This window comes from Podarcis cretensis, assembly GCF_951804945.1.
Source record: "Podarcis cretensis genome assembly, chromosome: 8".
Taxonomy (NCBI): domain Eukaryota; kingdom Metazoa; phylum Chordata; class Lepidosauria; order Squamata; family Lacertidae; genus Podarcis; species Podarcis cretensis.
In genome coordinates, this window is record NC_137177.1 from 62,844,954 (window position 1) to 62,865,861 (window position 20,908).

The 20,908-nt window shown below is 42.6% G+C and overlaps 1 protein-coding gene across 3 annotated transcripts in view; it reads left to right on the forward strand.

Moving 5' to 3' along the window:
- The window catches only part of ZNF536 (zinc finger protein 536), a 453,697-nt gene that overhangs the window by 142,672 nt on the left and 290,117 nt on the right, over positions 1-20,908 (forward strand). The gene's annotated exons all lie outside the window — the stretch shown is intronic.

Genomic DNA, 20,908 nt, shown 5'->3' on the forward strand with positions numbered 1-20,908 from the left:
ATGGGTATTAGTTTATCGGTGAATTTGGTTTCTATCTATGAGTGCTTGGAACCAGAGGCTTCAAGGGACCTACTCATTGTGGAATAAATGTTTTATATTTCACAACCCTTAGGCTCCTGTTACTTATTCATAACCCCCCCCCTCAAAAAAAAAAAAAAAAGTTTCAGTGTCTTACAAGCCAGAAGGTGCTCTGGAATGAGTTTCTGTGAACTTGTAATTGCCTGCTACCTATGTATCCCATACAGCTTTGTCTTTCTTGCATGGGCTGCATACACAATTCTTACTCACTGTGTGAGCATCTCAGCTTTCACTTGGCAACGAGGTCCCTAGTCCTCATTGATGCAGGAATCGTCTTTAAATGGGCAGAAGTCACTGTTGGACTGTAAGCTTCTACTGGTAATGTGTAGGGCTTCCCCCTGACCTCCTTCTGTGGATTCTGCTACTCTGTCCAACCCCTCACCCGCTCCTTCCTCTCTACATACTTGTCAAATGTCCTGAATTCTGAGAATACTCAAACACAACAGCCATATGCAAACTGAGTTAATTTGTGCTGCCTGTGAAGGGGGTCTCTCTCCCTCCCCCACTCTCTTTTGGCAGCTAATTTGAATACTGGGTATGGAGCACAGTACATCTAGCTCTCCTTGAGGTGCAGCAAAGGCATTCTACTTGTGAGAGCCTCTGCTGTTATTTTGAGTAGTTTTTGATACAACCAAATCAAAGTGAAGATTTGAAATAGCTTTTTCTGAAAGCCTAAGCCTAAGTCATAAATTATTCTGCACCATGATTCGTTCACATAGTAAAACCATACCTCTTTGCCTGACATTACTGAAATAGAGGAAAGGGAAAGTTAAAAATAAAATGAAACATTTAAATCTTTGCTGTGGAGAACCCTCAGATGACAATTGAGCCGAGTTGATAAAAGCTGCTATCAATTACGGTTTATTACTAATTTATTAAGGTGTTATTAATAAACATTAGGATGACAGTGTCCTCCTGGTTCTTCGAAAAGTGGACTTCTAAGAAAAACAAAGATAAGTCTCCATGAAGGGGCATGAGAGGGCCTGGAGTCAAACTGCCTCATCCTGCAGCCCTTATTTGCATGCCGTCAGTTTGAAGTCTGCCAGCCTGATCACCAGAGTCCATAGTTTGGCAAGCAAGTTCTCAGCGGACTAACATCCCAGGTTCAAAACGTTTCTTGTATCTCACTGGATACAGTTGGCTTAGGCCTTGCTCTGTGTGATTCTGCCATTCTCCTTAGGCGTATTGCAGACTAGAAGGAAACTAATCCCTCTTCATATACTTAACTTCAGGAAACTCACTGGAATTAACACTAAATGATACTCCCGTATTAATTTACTAACCAGACATTCATAATATTATCAGCAGTGTGCTTGCTAAACAATTATGGTGGCAACAGTTTATTTAACTGTGCTGCGTTTCAGAGGGCCGTCCTTTAATAAGGTAAGTGTCGGGCTCCCCACAGTATGTCAAACAAGTGATCTCGACTGCCAATCTGCTCGGACTGGGAAATCGCTAGCTTTGCCCGTAAGGTTTAGAGATTATGTGCCAAGCAAGGGAATTGCTGCTTAGTGTGCTCACCCCTCTGGGGAAGGAAAACACAGATGGGGGAGTTCAGAGTCTTCCAATGCTTAGCTGTTACATTAGAGTTAGCCATTCTGCTACAGAACGTTTAAAGCACCATTTGGGAATCCTTGTGGTCACCAGTCTTAGATGCACTAGACCAAGGTGCATTTTAAGAAGGGGTAGAATATATCCTGACCCATTTCTGCATGTACGGTATTTATTTATTAACAATGTTTCTGTTTCGTCCCGTAACATAAAGTTATCTGTGCTTTGCAACAAATAAGTGTAAAAAGGAGTTGAATCCAAAACAAAACATAAAAGCCATCAACTAAAAAGCATCATAAAAACAAGGAGGAAACAAAATTCACCACACAGCCACAATTTTTAAATGCAGATTTTAAAAAACGGGGAGTAAAAATGGAATGATTTAAAAGGCCTGGGTGAGAAGAAACGTTTTCCCTGGCACCCAGAGGCCTCAAGGATGATGGCCCCAGGTTAACCTCTCTGGAAAGCCTGTTCCATGACTGGAGTGGAGGGGGGAATGCCACTAAAAAGGCTCTCTTCCTGTTCATAGCCATCAGACCCTCTGATGAAGTGTGTAAGGTACACAAGGAAGAAGGTGATCTTTCAGGTAACCTGGCTTTGGATCATTAAGGGTTAAAGCTAGCACATTAAATTGGGCCTGGTAATGGACTGGGAACAGGTGGAGCTGACAAAGCACCGCATGATGTGATCAAAATTCCCAGTCCTGGTCCATCGCCTTGTTTGAACCAGTGACAATTTCTGGACTCTTTTTGCCTACATATAATGCATTGATATGTTTAAAAGGGAGGTTACCAGGGCTTGGGTAATTTTGGCCAAGCTGTCTCCATCATGGTAAGGTCTCAATTGGTGTACCAGTCCCAACTGATCAAAGGTGCCTCAAGCCACAGCTTCTAATGAAGAACCTTTTACCAGCCTTGACTGCTTTGACAGCTACTGCTATGAGCCATGTTGGCTGGGGCCAATGGGAGTTAGACTCTAACAACATATGGAGGACCACAAGTTAGCCGCCCTTTGAGTTGGATCTATGTTGTTCCTGGTAATTTGCATCTGAACAAGAAGTTCATTGCTGGATGAGGCCTGTGGCCCATCTAGTACAGCATCCTGTTCTCACAGTGGCCATCCAGATGTCTGTAGGAAACCCGCAAGTGGGACTTGAGCACAAGGATACCCCCCCCCACTCCATGGTTTCCAGCAACTGATATTCAGAAGCATTGCTTACCTGCAACTGTGGATAGCCATCATGGGTAAAGGTAAAGGTAAAGGTACCCCTGCCCGTACGGGCCAGTCTTGACAGACTCTGGGGTTGTGCGCCCATCTCACTTAAGAGGCCAGGGGCCAGCGCTGTCCGGAGACACTTCCGGGTCACGTGGCCAGCGTGACATCGCTGCTCTGGCCAGAGCCAGAGCCGCACACGGAAACGCCGTTTACCTTCCCGCTGGTAAGCGGTCCCTATTTATCTACTTGCACCCGGAGGTGCTTTCGAACTGCTAGGTTGGCAGGCGCTGGGACTGAGCAGCGGGAGCGCACCCCGCCGCAGGGATTCAAACCGCCAACCTTTCGATCGGCAAGCCCTAGGCGCTGAGGCTTTAACCCACAGCGCCACCTGCGTCCCTTAGCCATCATGGGTAGGAGCCATCAATAACCCTCTTCTCCACGAGCACCTGGGCAGCAGAAACCAATAGACAGTCACCTTTCAGTAAGTCCACGACATAGACAGAACTTGAACTTAATTCTTCCAAGTGCTCTCTTAGGCCACTACGTAACAAACTTTGCTGTTGACCCGTCCCTTTTCCCCAATGTATTTCATGGAAGCAGCATATAAGGGGTTATATCCTTTTTTGGATCAATTTTGAGACAGTTGAAATGACCATCAAATATATATTTTCCTCACCAGATAAGTTAGTAAAGAATGGCTTTATCGGTCCTTGATAAACAATCCCCTTCTCTTAGAAAAATCAGTTCCTCATGCTAAGATATTGAGACATCCATTGTTGTCTTATCTGGAACACCGGAGAACCCCAACAAGCCAGAGCAGAGAACAGTTTACTGTGAGTTACTAGAACATTTACTCACAAATCCTTACCTGATCACCTACTGAACTTCCATCCAGGGCACACACACATGCAGATATAGTAAATGTGCAAACAAACAGCCAGTTTCAGAAATAAGCCTGTTGTTTATTTTATTTTTTGTGGAGGGAGGCGCATATTTTAGAGGGCATTTGCAGGGAAGTATCAGTAGGTGAGGGCCAGGCTAAGCTCCCCCTACTGCTTCCTGAGTCTCCCCTGCAAATCCCCTTTCCACATTGTCATGACCTCAGCATATTTTAGGTTTCAGGGCTTGTCTTGCCTAAAACAGCCTCCAGTTCTGCCCTGACAAGTCTTGGAAGTGTCTGCCATGCTTGTTAGCCACCTGAGGTTTACCTGCCTCCTGATTCTTCAAATAGGACTTGGTTCTATCCTGCTACTTCAGATAGAAATATTGCTATATACTATTTTTGCTTCCCCCACCCCTCATTTCCCCCCTTCTGCCCTCCTTTCTGGTTCTCCTTGCTTCACAATGCCAAGATGCCCCAGCAGGTAACTAAATATGATTCTGCTGGTTTTCAAACTGTTGTTGGAACATAACGGTAGCCTAGATTTCACTCTGCAAGAACGCATCAAGCTAATGAAAATGCTATTAAAATAGCCATTGTTTCCATCCAGTATTTACGGTGTGGTAGTGAGTGATGTGCCATTAACGGAATACGCCAGCATGTGCGCACCTGCATTTTCCAGAATGTCTGGGAGCGGGGGAGGGGAGGGATGCAGGCCCCGCATCTTCTGAGAGGCAGCCTTGTAAATCAATGGGAGGCTGTCTTGTTGCATCTGCAACCAGACCGAGATGGACTTGAAGCAACATCACTGACAAAGGTGCAAATGTCCTTTCCTCTCATTCCTCTTAATGGGGTGTTAAATTAAAAAAACTTCAGTTATGACCATATAAATGTTGCTGCTGTTAAGAAAGTGGTCCACAGCACACAAACTTGGCATGAGTCATTGAGCACATACATTTTCCAAGTATATTAAAAATATTTATATTGTTAATTTGAAATACAGCGGAGGTGGAGCTCTCCCTCTTCATTTTAAATAAGAATAAAGTGCAGGTGCATTCAGTCTCTCCTTTCTTGAAAACACACGCACATAATCACCTTGCTGCTTCGCCTATTGATGTGTGCCATCATTTATGGATTTGTGTTTGTCAAATAACAGCATGTCCAGGGGAGCCTCATTTGTATTCTTCATAAATAGGATGGCAAGAAGCACTATAAATTTTACACAAAGGCCACTTGCACAGCCTGAGAGGTTAGAAGGAACGTACAGACTGGCTGGAGAGAGAGAAAAAGAATAAGATAATCCCCTTTCTAGTGCCTCATTCTGTGTTAATGCAGAAGGTTGCATCTTTTGCCTGTTTAAGGCTGTTGTGTACTGTGGCTTCAGTTCCACAGGCTAAACACGCGGGTTTCACTCAAGCAGTAAATATCCTTAGCCACTGGGCCCATGAAAGGCTGTGCAAGGCTAGATGAGCTGGCTGTTGGAATCCTATCCTCTTGCCTGTGGGAAACGTGTTTTTGTTTTTGTTTTTGTTTTTTGTTTCATGCCATAAGTGAAAGTAATGAAATTGTAGCTGAACATTTGAATTAAGAGATGTTGGCTTATCTGGAAGTTGCACTTTCTTGGCTGGAAGCTCTTACTGTTTCTCCCAAATGCATCAAGGGAGGTTGTGGGTAGCCTGTGGTAATGGAGGGGCACTTTTCACATGCACAGTAATGCTATTTTCTGTATTATTGTTTCATAGTTTCAAGGACTGAGGGCTAAAATAGACATGATGATAATCTCACAATTAAAAATAAATAAATAGCGGATTAGAATATCAGTGTGTGCATGTAATTTAGCTCTTTATTGTGATCCCACCCCTCACCCACTCCTGCAGCTGCTGTGTTCACCAGGTTGAAAGGACCCATTGGTATCAGCAGAAGCTTTCTTCTTAGTTCAAATAGCAGCCTCAGATCCCCCTATCGAGATGAGGATACCAGAGGCAAAGGGTTAAATAAGCTCTGCCTACTGTGACCCTTATCTGGATCCCTCCCCCAGCTGCCATTTACGTAATCGCTGTTACTAATTGTATGATCTTTGTCACATGAAAATGTGATTTAGAATTATGCTATTATTTGGGGTTATGCCCTGGGGGAATAGAGGATTAAAGGATATTCAGATGTCCCAAAATCTACCCTAGCTTGTCACAGCACAAGGGTTCCCATGGATGAATCCATAGTCAATGATCCCTGAAATCACATGTTCCAGATGTACATATGCACATCTGTTGGATCTGACGCATAACACAGGATGTGAAATTGATTTAGATTGTCTCTATGTCTGTATAAAAAAGGCAGCCGATTAAATTATAATGCTACATCATATTCCCGTACCCCACAAATCTTCCACGACTGGGCTGCTTTATCCGTGTTCCGCCAGTATTTTTGAAAAAGCATGCATTAGTTGTCAAAACATACACTGAGGTGCAGCCAGGGTTCTCTTGTGACCTGTGAAGAACTTGGTCATTCTGTTTATCATGCTTGAAGAGCTACAAGAATTTTAAATTTCTTCACATAGCCACATCTTCATTGCTATATGATAAATCAAGAGCCAGGGTATTGCTGTGTGAAAATTAAAAGGCATCATGTGGAGCATGATTTGCACATTTTCTACATAGAAGTTCTGGCAGGAAAACCATGCTGTACTGGGGTCGCCAGTAAGTCTGGGCCCCTACTCACTTCCTCACTTAGAATATTTCTAATCCAGCCCTTTTCACCACAAATCCCTGGCAGATAAAAGTCTCCCCCTCCACACACACTTTTGGTTTCCGCTCAAATTGTATGCCATGCCTGTAGACCAAGTTAAACTCTGTCCATGCATTGCGGGGGAATTTTGGCATCAAATAATCATTTATTTATTTATCTATTTATATTTCGATCTCTGCATTGTTTACAAAGCCATTGTCCACCTCTAGCCTGGAAGGATAATTGCCGAATGCCCGCATATAAAATCCTTATTTCCTTTCTTGCCCCCTTCTGAAATCAAGCCCCGTCTGCATGCGAAATTATTTTTAGCCACCACATAAATGGTCTTCATTATATTTAGACTGTTTCCAATTATTCACCTTTCCCATGGGCGAAGAAAAGGGTGGAGGAAAAAGCACAAAACCATTTAGCGGTGTGTGCCTCTCTTGAAACAATGATGCGCTTATTATTTGGCATTGTACAGAGTTCCAGATCTGAACATATTGCAGAGGTAAAGGGAGTTAACGCACCCCCCCCGACTCCTGTCACCTAGACGTAGCCAGTCGTGGTTTCCTAATTAATAATATGAGCCGTGTGACATTGTGTTGCTGTTGATGCAAAGGCCCGGCAACTAATCTTTACTTGTGCCACACATTCCTTTCTACCACATTTCTGTGATATTAATGGTGTATGGTAGGGAGAAGAAATGTGTTTTATTCTAGGCTCTAACCCTGCTGTTATCAAAGTAACTTCCAGCTTATTAGCGACAAAAGACTTTTATCCTTTGTGCTGCCCTATTTGCCGGTGCTTCCTGAATTAAACTGCTGCTTCCTGTTCTTTATATGCATGACCACATCTGGGTAGCTTGCTCACAGCCCCACTGCTTAATAACAATCACCTTCCCTTTCAGTCTCTGTTGATTGTTTCTAATTCACTCTGACAGATAGTGCCTGACAACTTGCCTGCATTTCCCTCCCTCCGTGACCTGAAGTTACTCACAGCACTTATATAGTCTGTCATTTTTAATATTTGATTTCATTTTAAGTTATGTGTTTTACTGAGAAGATGAAACCAAAAGGAAGGAGGGAGGAGGAAAAAAAGAGGGGGAACGAGGGGGGTGTTGTAATGGAACATAAATTTAACCCTTCTCTCTATGCAAGGCAGTCCACCTAAAGGAACTAGTGTATAATAAAGTGTGTGAGTCTGACAAGTTATTCTATGTAAAGATGCTTTTTTAAAAAAGAGCAGATATTTTTTATTGTTCTGCTTTCCTCCCCCACCCCCCATCTCCACTAACCAAGGACCAAGCTGTATGTAGCATATAGTAACATGTAACTTTGTCCCAACTTTTTAAATTTTATTTTAAAGCCAGAAGAAGCAGCTGCATGAATGGAAGACCCCAGGTTTGGGGGGGGAGTGGAGTGGGTGGGAGCAGTGTCTGTTAAACCTTTTGCCATCAAGCTGACTTTCCATCCAAACACCCTACAGCTGGGTTTAAAAAGTAGGGTATGGGAAGTTGTGGGATATGGATCTTCCCCCCCCCACAAGAGAAAAGCATCTGCAGGGACATTTGAGGTGGTATATTGCCCAAGGGGAAAGGGTTAAGCCCCTGCTCCCCACCTACTTGTTACCATTCTAAATTGCAGCCATTCACATACCTCATTTTTGCTTGCAAATGGTGAACCTGTACATTATGCAATTCCACACCTTGTGTAGCTTGGCCTCTAAGGTAGGATTCAATTATAGATCCAAGGGTGATACTAAACCGAGTCATAGAGTGAGGGGTGAGGAACCTTTTTCACCCCAAGAGCCACATTCATTTGGGCAATCTTCTGGGGCCACAAAGTGGGTGGGGCAATTCATGTGAATTTTACATTTATACACTAGTTCCTACACATGCACTCACACCCAAGCAAGCAAGCAAGAGGCTTTATCAGAGTTTTAAGGGCATATTCCAGCCAGACAAAGCATGTGGGGTGTGGATAAAACCCCATGGGAGGTGTGGGCCTAAAGAGAGGCTGTGTATCATGGCTGGAGTTTAGAGGGCCAGATTGAGAGGGCTTGAGGGCCACATTTGGCTAGAAGTTCCCCACCCAATGAGCAGATGCCCTGAAATCAATGGACTTTTGTTAGCGGTAATTATATGTAACAAATATGTGGTGATCACATCCACTCCACTTGGAGTGCCACAGCCTAGTAGCAGTCAACACTCTGTAACTATACACCCACCCTGCTTAGTCCAATAATAGAGGACAGTTTTTCAGGCAACCTGTCACTTAATGTCTAGGTTCTAGGGCTGAGTTGAGCTTTATTTTTAAAAGCACTTCCTGAACTACTGGAAAATTTCAGTCCTCCTCTGGAGAATTTTCAATGAAATGGTCTCTCAGGTTCACAATCCATTGATTTTTGGTGCATATGCAGATCTAGTCTTAATATTATTAGTTTTAATATAACTGAAAGAAGCAACGGGCTTGATTGCCACTCTTTCCTATCCTCCTCTATTGCCAGGTTAGATGATGGAAGCCATATACCACTTTGCTCAATTTCTCCGATCAGAATTTTTTTGAGAGGAAAAAAAATCTGAGAATTTCACTGCCCCTGCCCAGAAATGCCTCCAGTATTTTGCTACCTGCAAATATACAGTATATAATTTTTGTGTGAGCAATTTAACTCAGTCCTTCTAGTTCAGATGTGGGGAACAGTTGGCCATCCAGACATTGCTGAACTGCACCTCCTATCATTCCTGGCCATTGGCCGTACTTGCTTGGACTGATGGTAGTTGTAGTTCAGTGATATGTAGAGGATCAGAGGCTCTCCACACTTCTAATAGGTTCTCAAATTGTGTGGGAGAAACCCCTTAGGGATTCTGGGACACATGTAATGAGATCTCTACAAGTGACACAGCTGCTCATTTCCCCTTCCTTGGAGTCAATACCCAGAGCTGCTGTGCAGAGAAGTGAGTGAGGTAAAGACTAAAATCCTGTTGCCTAACTTTACAGACCCTTGTGTACAGCAATGGGTGGACCTACTCAGCTAGGCATGATGGCGCTCTTTTGGTTTCACAGAGCAGCCAAAAGAGAAAGGCATTAAAGCAAAGGGCAAAAGGTTTAAGTTCAGTCACCTGAATTCCATATAGGGCTAGGGGAGAACCTTGCCTAAAACTCCAGGAGAGCCACTAGTCAGCGCAAATAGTTCTGAGTTAGGTAGACCATTGGTCTTACTTGGTGTAAGTCTATTTCCTAAGGCAGCACCATGGAGAGCTCACAGTGACCAACAAGCTTCAACAAGGGTTGGGAGCAAACAGCCCCTTTGAGCCTCTGACTCCAGTCCGCCTTTCCTAGGACCTGCCTCCTTGTGGAGAACTAGTCTGTTAAAGGACCAGCTCTCTGGCCTGAAGATGGGCATTCCTCCTGCCTGGTGCCTCCCTGGACCATTGTGCAAGAAAAGTACATGTGAACTCCAGGCCTTGGTGTTGTAGCATTTGACTTAATGAACCCCTGCTGTCAGTTTAAGGTTCAGTGGTCCCCTGATTTCAGCATCAGACTCGGAGCCAGGAACCTGGTCTGGCATTATATATTGTAGCACTGTAGCCCTGGTCACTGTGGAATATCATGATCATGCCACCATGATCATGTGTATCTGAAGAAGTGTGCATGCACACAAAAGCTCATACCAAGAACTAACTTAGTTGGTCTTTAAGGTGCTACTGGAAGGAATTTTTTTATTTTGTTTTGACTATGGCAGACCAACACGGCTACCTATCTGTAAATGCCACCAATAATCACCTTAGTTGGTGCTGTTTTCCAGGGAAGGGGGTATAGGAGGCAGAGTAAGGTTAGAGGATAGGTGAATTTCAAACTGGTTGACAACCCCTGGGTTTAAGTAAAATGCCATCTGTTTTTCTCTTTAAAAGACACATTCTCACCACACTTCTATGGGAGAGAGAGGTCATTCCGAGAGGGAGATAAATAGGAAGCTTGCACTCCAGCAAAGCTCAAGTGTGGGGCATATGTTCACCTAAGGCACTGAAAAGATATTTGGTCCCTTGGTGTGTGCTCATCTCTTTTCACTGCCATAGTCATTAATGCAAAACCCTATGCACTCATGACTTAGTGGATCAATACATGTTTGTATGTGAAGTCACGATTCTAAGAGCCCACGTATGCATTAGTTGTGGTCTAGGAAGCGTTGATCCTACATCTTAACAGTAACATCTGTAAAGAGGAAATCTCAACACTTCCAACTAGGCCAAGAAAGACTCCAACCATAATCTTTTGTTCCTCGGGATGTTGCTGTTGACCATAGTTTCCTCACACCTATTTTATAGGGCAGCTTTCGCCTAAACTTTTGGTTTTTTCTTGACTGGAAAGTGGTGAGGGTAACGCATTTGGTATATGTTCAGAGAAACTCTCCTATTGATTCTCTGGAACTGTGAACAGATTTTCAAATAAAGCCCATCCAGGTGTGATAGTATTCAAAATGCCAGGTGGGAGGGTGAGGGGAGTCTGGGCCCAGCATATGTTTTGATTTTCATCAGATGTCCTTATGAATAAACACAATTTCTTACCAGTCATTTGTGTAAGCATATGTAACATCAGGTTTCAGGCAGTGTCCTGTTTTCTGAAGTGCACTAGGTGAATAGCACCTTTTTACCTCTCTTATGCTGATCTCCCAATGTCTTTCCCCCCAGCTGCAGTGTGTGGGTAATTATATGTCTCTAACTCACCTGGGTGTTGAGGGCTAATTATTTAATGTCTGCTCAGCACTTCCATTGCACAAAGCACTATACAAGTGCTAAGTAGTTATTGCGATAATTATTGTTATTTTTTTCCTGCGTGCTTGCCTGTTTGTTAACTTATGGTTTTTGAAGATGCAGAGGCAGATTGCCTGCAAGAGAAGAGCCTGGTGAGTCTCAGCACTTCTTGAAGCAAAGGCTTCATCTAAATTCCATAATGTAATAACTTTTGGGTTTGTTTGTTTTTTGGAAAAATGCTTGAGGTGCACAGTAATGTAGAACTTCCATGTTACAAATGTCTGTGAGAATATATGTAACTATATAAACAGTGGGAACAGCATTTAAGTAAAAGGGTGTGACTTGAAAACTACCATCCTTCTCACTGTAATATAGCTTTCTAAAGTCTAAGGCTGCCTACCTTCTTGTTAATATTTTGAGGCTTTATGCATTTTAAGCTAGCTGTTGGTGCTTTGATGAAACTAATAGAGGCTTGGGGTCATGGCAATACCATTACATTTTTAGCTCTTTTAATTGAAGCGTAATAGAACTTCATAACTGGGTATATTGCATTTCAAACGGCTTCCAGTCCCAAACCTTTGGGATGAGTGGGTGCTTTATTTAAAGAAATAAAGACGTATCTGATAGTATCCAAGTCAGTCTCCAGTGGTTGTTATCAGGAGTCTGGCCAGGAAGAAGGGGGTGGTGGTGGTGGAGCTACATTAGAAGGCAAATACCTTTAACTCATCATTCCTCTTTATTAAGTGTCTACTTAAGTCCATTTAGTATATCTCACCCTGAAGTGAGACCAAATTCTCTTTTTCTTGTTGCATGCAGGCGAGCTGAAACAAATGCTTGCCTTGCGATTAACACATGGAGTCACTTATGCCTTATGTCTGGCACTTACACAAATATCCATTGATTAGAGGCTTAATCAGTTTATTACTGTGCATTTTTGCAATCCAGTTCCATCAGTTTAAAGCAAAAGGATCTGAAACTTCTAGTTTTCCAAATTGTGCATTTCCTTGTAGTGGCAGTGGTGCCTAATCCTCTGAAGGTCACATGCCAGTGGGGAGTATAACCAGCAGGGCTGGATTTAGGTTTGATGAGGCCCTAAGCTACTGAAGGTAATGGGGCCCTTTATATGTCCAGCTGTCCTTTGTCAACAACAAATTGTCACTGTTTTTTGTGTTGAATATATGGTATATGGCAATTTATGGACCTAACAGGTATCTGAATGTAGGCACCCTATATAAATGAACAAACCCATTTTATTTTAGGGAGCAGGCTAGCAGGCGGAGCCCATTACTTACATCATAGGAGCCTACACAACACAAAACACTGTTGCTGTATGTAGGTTTTATTTTATTTGTTTTTATCTTATATTTTGAAAATGTACATCCAGTATTTTCCCTTTCATTTTTTGGGGGCCCCCCAAGAGAGTGAGGCCCTAAGGCTATAGCTTGCTTAGTTTATACGTTAATCCAGCACTGATGACCAGTGCATACCTGTGTGCAAATACACACAGATGCAAATCCAACACCCTCCACACCCACAAACACCCACGTACAACTCTATAGAATAGGCATAGGCAAACTCGGCCCTCCAGATGTTTTGGGACTACAACTCCCATCATCCCTAGCTAACAGGACCAGTGGTCAGGGATGATGGGAGTTGTAGTCCCAAAACTACAAGCCAAGTTTGGCGGTGCCTGCTATAGAACTTCCTACTCCTCCCAACAAGGAATCAGGCAGGCAGCATCCCTGCTAAGTTTCAAGTGTCTCAGTAAAAGTTTGAACGGTGCTCTGATGCTTTACATTTTGTAAATTGTAGGTTTTGTTTTGCAATCTGCTTTGGGACCCAGATGTGTTGAAGAGTGGGGGATAAATAAATAAATGCATAACAACAACAACAACAACAACAACAACAACAATAAATAATGCAGAACACACACTCACCAGACATACATACTCAGCACTCTCTCCCCCCCTCTCTTTCTCTCCCTCAAACACATATACCTGTAGTTACACACTTGTACATCCATTCTTATACACAAAGGCATATGTGGACAAACAAATACACAGTATTTCCAGCCCTCTCCACTCCAGCATTGTGGTGAGGGTGGCTGAAAACACTGCGCCTTTCACTTTGCACAGATCATTCTGTGCAAATTAAAAAAAGCAAAGCAAAACAAGGGGGAGTGTGGGTATCAATGCCACCTTTTGCTCTTAAAAAGCAGGCAGGCTTCATCATTGATCTTGGCAATGTGGTGATAGTTTCAAGATTGGAACTCTAATGAGCAGGCAGAGGAGGTTTATCTCCTAGTCAGGAGAGGGCCTAGTGGGCCCCGTGGTGTGGAGGGCCCATGCCCGCCCCTCTGGTGTGGCTTTGTGTTGATGGGGTAAGAACCCCTTCATCTGCACATCAAATTATCCATATATTTGTTGAGATAAGTGAATCAGAATAGCAAGCAAAACCATTCTTACATAATAAGTTTTAATAGTCTCCACTCTATTTCTCTAAAAAATGATGCTCTATATTTATAGTAACAGAGCAAAGGTCTAGGAGCCTTTGATACAAACACAGGACTTTTGTTCTCTTCTGTATCAAGGAATGCTCAATAGATGCAATGAAGGCTCTCCATTTCACACGTGAAGCACTTCTGTTCCCACATAGCATGGAAGTCCCTCTGTGCACAAAGTCTATGTATTCATTATAACCACCTGTGTCCTTCTGATCAGTATCGGGGGTATATTACAAAGGTTCTTGGGGATGCGTATTAGTGCCATAAAATTTATCACATTTTTTTGAACAGGAAAGAATAATAGATTTACTATCAACCAGGAAGTAAACTTGAGGCTTTGCCAACTCCTGACTCAAAAAAGACACCTGTGCTTTGAAAAGGGCATATAAAAGGGAGGTGACTTCTCTTATAAACCTGCAATGATGTGAGAATCTCCAGTTTCCTAGTTCCTCTGTACTGTGCTCCAGAATTCTTCAATTTTCAACGCTGAATGTTGCCAATTCTTGAAGTAGACGGCAAGAATAGCTTGGAAACAACTAAGCATTACTTTCTGTTAGTGAAATAGGTAAGGCTGTTAGCATCCTACATTTTCTCAGAACGCTGTTTGATAAATCCAATGTGCATCTCTGGAGTAAATAATGCTTTGATCTAAATGATTAAACATGAGAGAGACTATCTCTAGTCATTTTCAGAGAGATGAGCTAAGGCAGGGATTCTGAAATTACGGTCCGGAGACACTAGGCCAGAGTGAACATTAATAGAATAAAACGCTGAAGAGTCGGAGGATTAATTGAAGTTTCTACCACATGCTGAAACTTTAAACTTGCAACTGAAAAGTGGCTTGCCTCTTCAGCAGCGCAAGCTTCTTCAGGAGACGCATCAAAGACCCCTGCTGCTATGAGCAATGCAGTGCTCCATGTGCACGCCTAGCAGTCTTAGATTACAGCCCTTGAGGACAAAAGGAACAATTGAGTTTTAAGAACACAAGAAGAACCAGCTGGATCAGGCCAATGGTCCATCTACACAGTTCAGCATCCTGTTCTCACAGTGACAAACCAGATGCCCATTATGGGAAACCTGCAAGCCGGTATTCAGAAGCATTGCTGCCTCGAACTGTGGAGGCAGAGCACAGCTACTATTAATACCTAAGTTGTCAAGGCTCTTCCAGTGTGATGGTAAAACATGCATGGCAGATCACAGAAAACAAGCAAATCAGATTAGTCATCCTCAGCAGAATCTAGTTTAAGAATGCATTTATCTGTTGTTGATTTCTATACTAATTACAGTCTTCAAGGGGAGAGTGATTCCGCTTATGTAGATTTGTGAACTATTAAGTGGCATATAAGTGCTTTAATAGATAAATGTAGCCAAAGCAGCAGCACCCATTTAGAAGAAGGGGCAGGGAGGTGAGCAGGCTTAGGGAACCTGAAGGTTTGCAGAAGTGCAAACTCTTTGGGGGAGGAGGACTCTAAAAATCAGAGGGTGGGGAAACCATAGAATCATAGAATCATAGAATCATAGAGTAGGAAGAGACCACAAGGGCCATCGAGTCCAACCCCCTGCCAAGCAGGAAACACCATCAGAGCACTCCTGACATATGGTTGTCAAGCCTCTGCTTAAAGACCTCCAAAGAAGGAGACTCCACCACACTCCTTGGCAGCAAATTCCACTGTCGAACAGCTCTTACTGTCAGGAAGTTCTTCCTAATGTTTAGATGGAATCTTTTTTCTTGTAGTTTGGAACCATTGCTCCGTGTCCGCTTCTCTGGAGCAGCAGAAAACAACCTTTCTCCCTCCTCTATGTGACATCCTTTTATATATTTGAACATGGCTATCATATCACCCCTTAACCTCCTCTATAGTCAACAAAGGGCTATAGTCAACTAAGTTCTACTCTGAGTAGACCCATTGAAGTTGATGGACTTTGCTTCATTAATTTCAGTGACTCAGCCCAGTGAGGTCTGAGCATGTTCAGTAGGCAAGAATGCTGACCAGCTATTTGGGGGGAATGGAATGGAGTGGTTTAAATTCAGAATTGGGAGCCCTTCACAGTAGAATATTTTGTTGCAGGCCTCACTTGTTTACCTCTATAGCAGTAGTTCCCCAAGTGGATAATGGTATTACCTTGGTGGGGGGCGTTAACAAGCCGTAGGGGTGGCAGAGTGCACTGGAGGTGTAAATGACTATCAGATTTTGAAAAGTTGGTATTACTGGATCCAGTTCCTCAGTTTTGTTGAAGTAATTAAATAGTTTTAATTAGATTTTGAATAAATGTGCAATTCATTCTTACTACAGAGGTACCTCATGTTGCGTAACCTCCAGGTTATGGAATCTTCGGGTTACGGCTGTGGCAAACCCGGAAGTGTATACTCTGGGTTTTGCCGCTTGTTCATGCACAGAAGTGCTCTATTGCACCATGCTCACGCGCAGAAGCAGAGCCTCTAGTTACAGATTTTTCAGGGTGCGCACGGCACCCCAAAATGAATTAAATCCATAACTAGAGGTACCACTGTATTTTTAATGTTACTGCGTTATTTTCTTCCTTAGTTGGGTCATGTAAACTATTATTCTGAACAATGCTTTTTATAGGGGAGATGAGGGGGCACTGGGGATAAATTTATGGAACCATGGGGGCAGTTACTGAAAATAGTTTGGGAACCACTTCTCTATAGTTATCCCATATTATGTGCATGTGTGTATACACAACAGTGGCTGTTTGGGTGGATGGTAGGTGGAGGTAGTAGCACCCTACAGGTGGCAGCAATGCTATGCATGCTGGGGTAGGATGAGGAGCCCACAATGAGGTTGGGGGGGGGGACTCTAGATAGCAATGGCTCTGCACATGCACCCCTGGGCCTCTTCCACCATCTTTGAGCTCCTCTGACCTTGCCACTGCTTGCCCCATCCCACTCCTGCCTCAGCAACCATGATGCCACCACAAGGATGCCAATGCCTTTGCCCTCCTGCAAAAGCTGTTACTGGGGAGGAAAGGTGTGGACTATAAATTCAATAATAAATAATAAATATTTCTGTTTGTCAGTTGATTGATCAACTGACAGATACTGTCAGGAACTAAAGCTGGAGTTTCGTCAGTGGAAAATGCCTGAAGCCATTTTTTTTTAAATTAAAAGAAGGAAATCTCTGTAATAAATTGAGTTGCTATAAAACAAAGTTGTTTTATTATTATTGGTATATAAACTAGTTGGGGGCCTAAAACAGAAAGCAGCTGGGCAATTTAGCTAGCTCCTGGATGTAATTAGACCGATTTATATTGTGTCCACAGTAGGAAGAATGGCCATTGCTAGAAAAATGATGGATATTGCACTGTTTCACACCTGTGGCATGTTCATGGTCCAATACTGTATGGGTTGTTGAAGCATTAAAATCAGCTCATTACAGTTTTTCATGAGATACATACTTCCAAGTCTTTTTCACATATATCTGGGATTACTAGTTAAACATGTTTTTCCTTTTTTAAAGCAACTGCAGGTATTCATGCTACTGGGTGGCTTTAATGTCTCCATTAATGTCTCCATCAGTGAATTGTGCAGGAGAGAGCAGAGATGAATGCTTATCCCAACCTAATTCAACAACCCTAACTTAAATGATTAGTTAAATTATGATCCAGACTTCATCTCACTATAATTACTGGATCTTGGCCAGTTTTGTTTGCTCCTCTCCTGATCTTAGTGGGCCATATCACTTATGTGTGGAAGTAGCAGGGTTGTACTATTTGCATAGTGTAACCCCACCTAGGAGCACAATGTACTATAGAACATTCAGAGCCAGATTTGGGTGGGAATTGATTTTTGTGTTGAACTTGACATGTTCAATCCTGCCTTTGATCACAAGAACAGGAAGATGGTCAAACACTTCTCAGGTCCCAGTGCAGGGCTGCTGGACTTCTGTTGGCATGACAGGCCACAACTCATGACCATCAGTGACATTGGATTCTTTTTATGAGAAACAGCTCCAGACTTGGGTGGATAATGAGACTGTGGAGCATTGACAAGAATCTAATGAAGCAATGCTTCCATAAGGTGAATATAGACAGTTTTGAACTTTTCTGTTCTATCCAAGTGGTATTATGTAACTTGGCTGCTGTACTTTAATATACAAAGAGTGCAGTTCCATGCACGCCCACACAAGACCCATTGAATGCAATCAGATTTACTCCCAGGTAAATAGATATAGGATTGCAGTCTAAGAGCATTTTGTGCATGGTGGAGAGAGTTGAACTAGGCAGCCGAAGGCAGTCTTCCATTTTCTTCTAGGTCTTCAGCTAAGACTTCATTTGAGACAGGCCTGTTCAGGTCCATATCCAAAAGCAGAGGATCTGCTTTGCGTGTAGAGGGTCCCAGGGTCAATCCCCAACATATCCAGGTAGGACTTGGAATGTGATCCCTGCCTGAGATCCTGGAGAGTTGCTGCTAGTCAGTGTGAACAGTACTGAGCTAGATGGATGGACAGTTTGACTCAGTATAAGGGAGCTTCCTTTGTTGGGCTCATCCTTCATTCTGTTTTGTTCAGAGTAGCACACAGCATAACCATAAAATTGTGTAAAATCTATCTATCTATCTATCTATCTATCTATCTATCTATATCTATCTATCATCTCTAACATCATCAATACTTATTATTAATTAACAATTAATAATTATTATATGTATTATAATACATATATAAAATAGATGCAACTTAATAGAAGCTAGGCAAGATTATATTACTCATCATACCTGACAGCAACAAAACTAGGTGTCATACCATAAAAGCCCATTGAATTGAGCAGTTTTTTGGTGAAAGAGACACAAAGGAAGGTTTTGATTCGATTCCATACTCACAGCACCACCACAGAAAAGACCCAAAAGGCACCGAGAGGAAGACCTCTGATGCTGAACTTAATTCCCAGCAGGCAATATGGGGGCATGTGCTCCTTAAGGTAAACTGGCCCTGAGCCATTTAAGATCCACCCCTTTGAATTGAGTCTGGAAACCAAGAAGAATCCAATGGAGCTGGCATAAAATCAGGTTTACATGCTCTGACCTGTGATTGCTAGACCAAAGTCTGGCCACTGCATTTTAAACCAACTGAAGCTCCTGAACATCCTTCAGAGGTTGTCCCAAGTAGAGTGCATGGCAGTAATCCAGTCTGGAGATGACTGCAGAATGTATGACTGAAGATTCAACTTAAGAAAATGTAAAGTAACGATGAAGAATGAGCTTCCTTCCTTTTATCAGTTCACCCACCTATAGAAATATGGCTTCATAGGGTTTTCATATCTTGAAGAGCACAGTCTGAGCCTCTTTTCTCGACTCGGGCTGGCAGTGGCCGTGGCATGCAGAGCAGCCTGAGCTGCTGCCTGCCTGAGCGGAGGCAGAACCACAGCTCCTACCTGATCTTTGCTACAATGGTCTTGCTCTGCTGTGATGCTTCCATAGTACAATGTCCTCCTGAGCATGCACGTGCCCAACCTTCCCCCCCACCCCCAAAATAAAATAATAAAACCCCAAATCCAGACATTTCCTTCAAAATGTAAAAATTCCACCTGGATGGGCATGTTTGCCCCACCCCCTGGCAAAGAGGATTTGCCCAGCTTTCCCCAGACGTATGGCAACCCTAAGTATGGAGGCCTTAGCAGCCTTGAAACCTAATGCTTTTTATTTTTGAATCTGAGATCCAACTTCAGCGAGTTAACCAGCTTAAATGGCTACTAAAACGTTTCCTGTGAAATTTAATGCTGCTCCTTATTAGTTTTTACTAGTTGTTACTCTGTCTCTCCCCACAAAAAACAAGGCAGCAAAATAATTAAGTTATATGAAATCCAGTAGGATAGCATGCTTTAAAGTTTGCTGCATTATTTTATCTGTCACTGCACTGGTCATCAATATTAGTACTTAACAAGAAGAGGAAGCTTAATTCTGATTTCTCATTTTGGTGGGGAATAACGTTAGGGCATGTTAATATTTTGCATTGTGACTTTTGTATGTATTTATTTTTAATAATTAACATAACTTCGCAAATATAAGGGGGGAAAATGAAGGCTCCCCAAAGCTTTGCAATTGCTTTTTAATTTCAAATTCAAATTCCTTTGTGTTGTATATAAAGGTAGTATATTTCTGTACTTATTGTTCACAGTGCTCTGTGTTTAAAAAAAAAAAGTCACGTTCATTTCAAGAAGCTGTTATGGTATTGATTTTGGTAAAGACTTCCATTAACTGACCAATCTAAATCTCATAAGTGATGTCAGGATAGTTATGCATTTGCTTGGTTCACACAGTCAGCCATTATGTTAGAATGCAGGCAGTGTCGGAATATGGCTGTTAAATTATTTCTAAATACCGAACCCTGAACAGCTTAACAGTTCCGCAGTTTGAGACTGACACAGAAATGACAATCTGCCACCTCTTTGTTTTTTAAATATTAACATTGTATTGGGATAGTATTTTTGGAGTGAAAACCTGTGGCACGAGAGGATAAGTGATATAAACAAAGGCAGCTGGGCTGCATGAAATAATGGAACAATAAGGCCCTTACAGCCGTTCTCATCACTCCAGTATGTTAATTAGCATTCTGTTGTGGCCGCAACCCTGAAAACATGTAATCTGTATTGGAGCACTGTACAGCTGTGAACACACATTCTTTTTTGTTGGTCCCTTGAGTTCGTCTTGCCATTGGCATATGTGCCCGGGCCAAAAGTCAAACCATCCCTACTAAAGTACCTAGTGGAGGAGCATAATCTATCCTATCTCTTCTGCTTTTCTTTATTAGCCCATGATGCAATCGTTTTGACAGCCATCTCTCCCGCACCTTATTTGTTTTGCTTTTAAGGACAGCACATGTTAGTGGCATGGGCACAGTGATGCTCAGCTGATGATGAGCCAGTATAAAAATATAAAGGTTTGCAACCATGGTCCAAAGGAAGCCAAACGAACACTGAGAAAGCGTACCGTGAGTGGATAAGCAATGGTGCCAAGCTCAAAACACTTGGGCAGGCTTGCTGCATGAAGAAACAACAAGGATTGTAATTTTGCACATTAGGTGTCAATGGTTCTTAAGAAGCCTGGCTGTGCAAGGCTACCAGAAAAATCTAGAAACCCAGTGCCTCATACAAAATTTAATAAGGCAACTGTTTTGTGGTCATCTTGTCCTCAGTTTATAATGTTTTTAAACTTAGCTGTGAAGGGTTTTTGCCCATCTTCAGACAT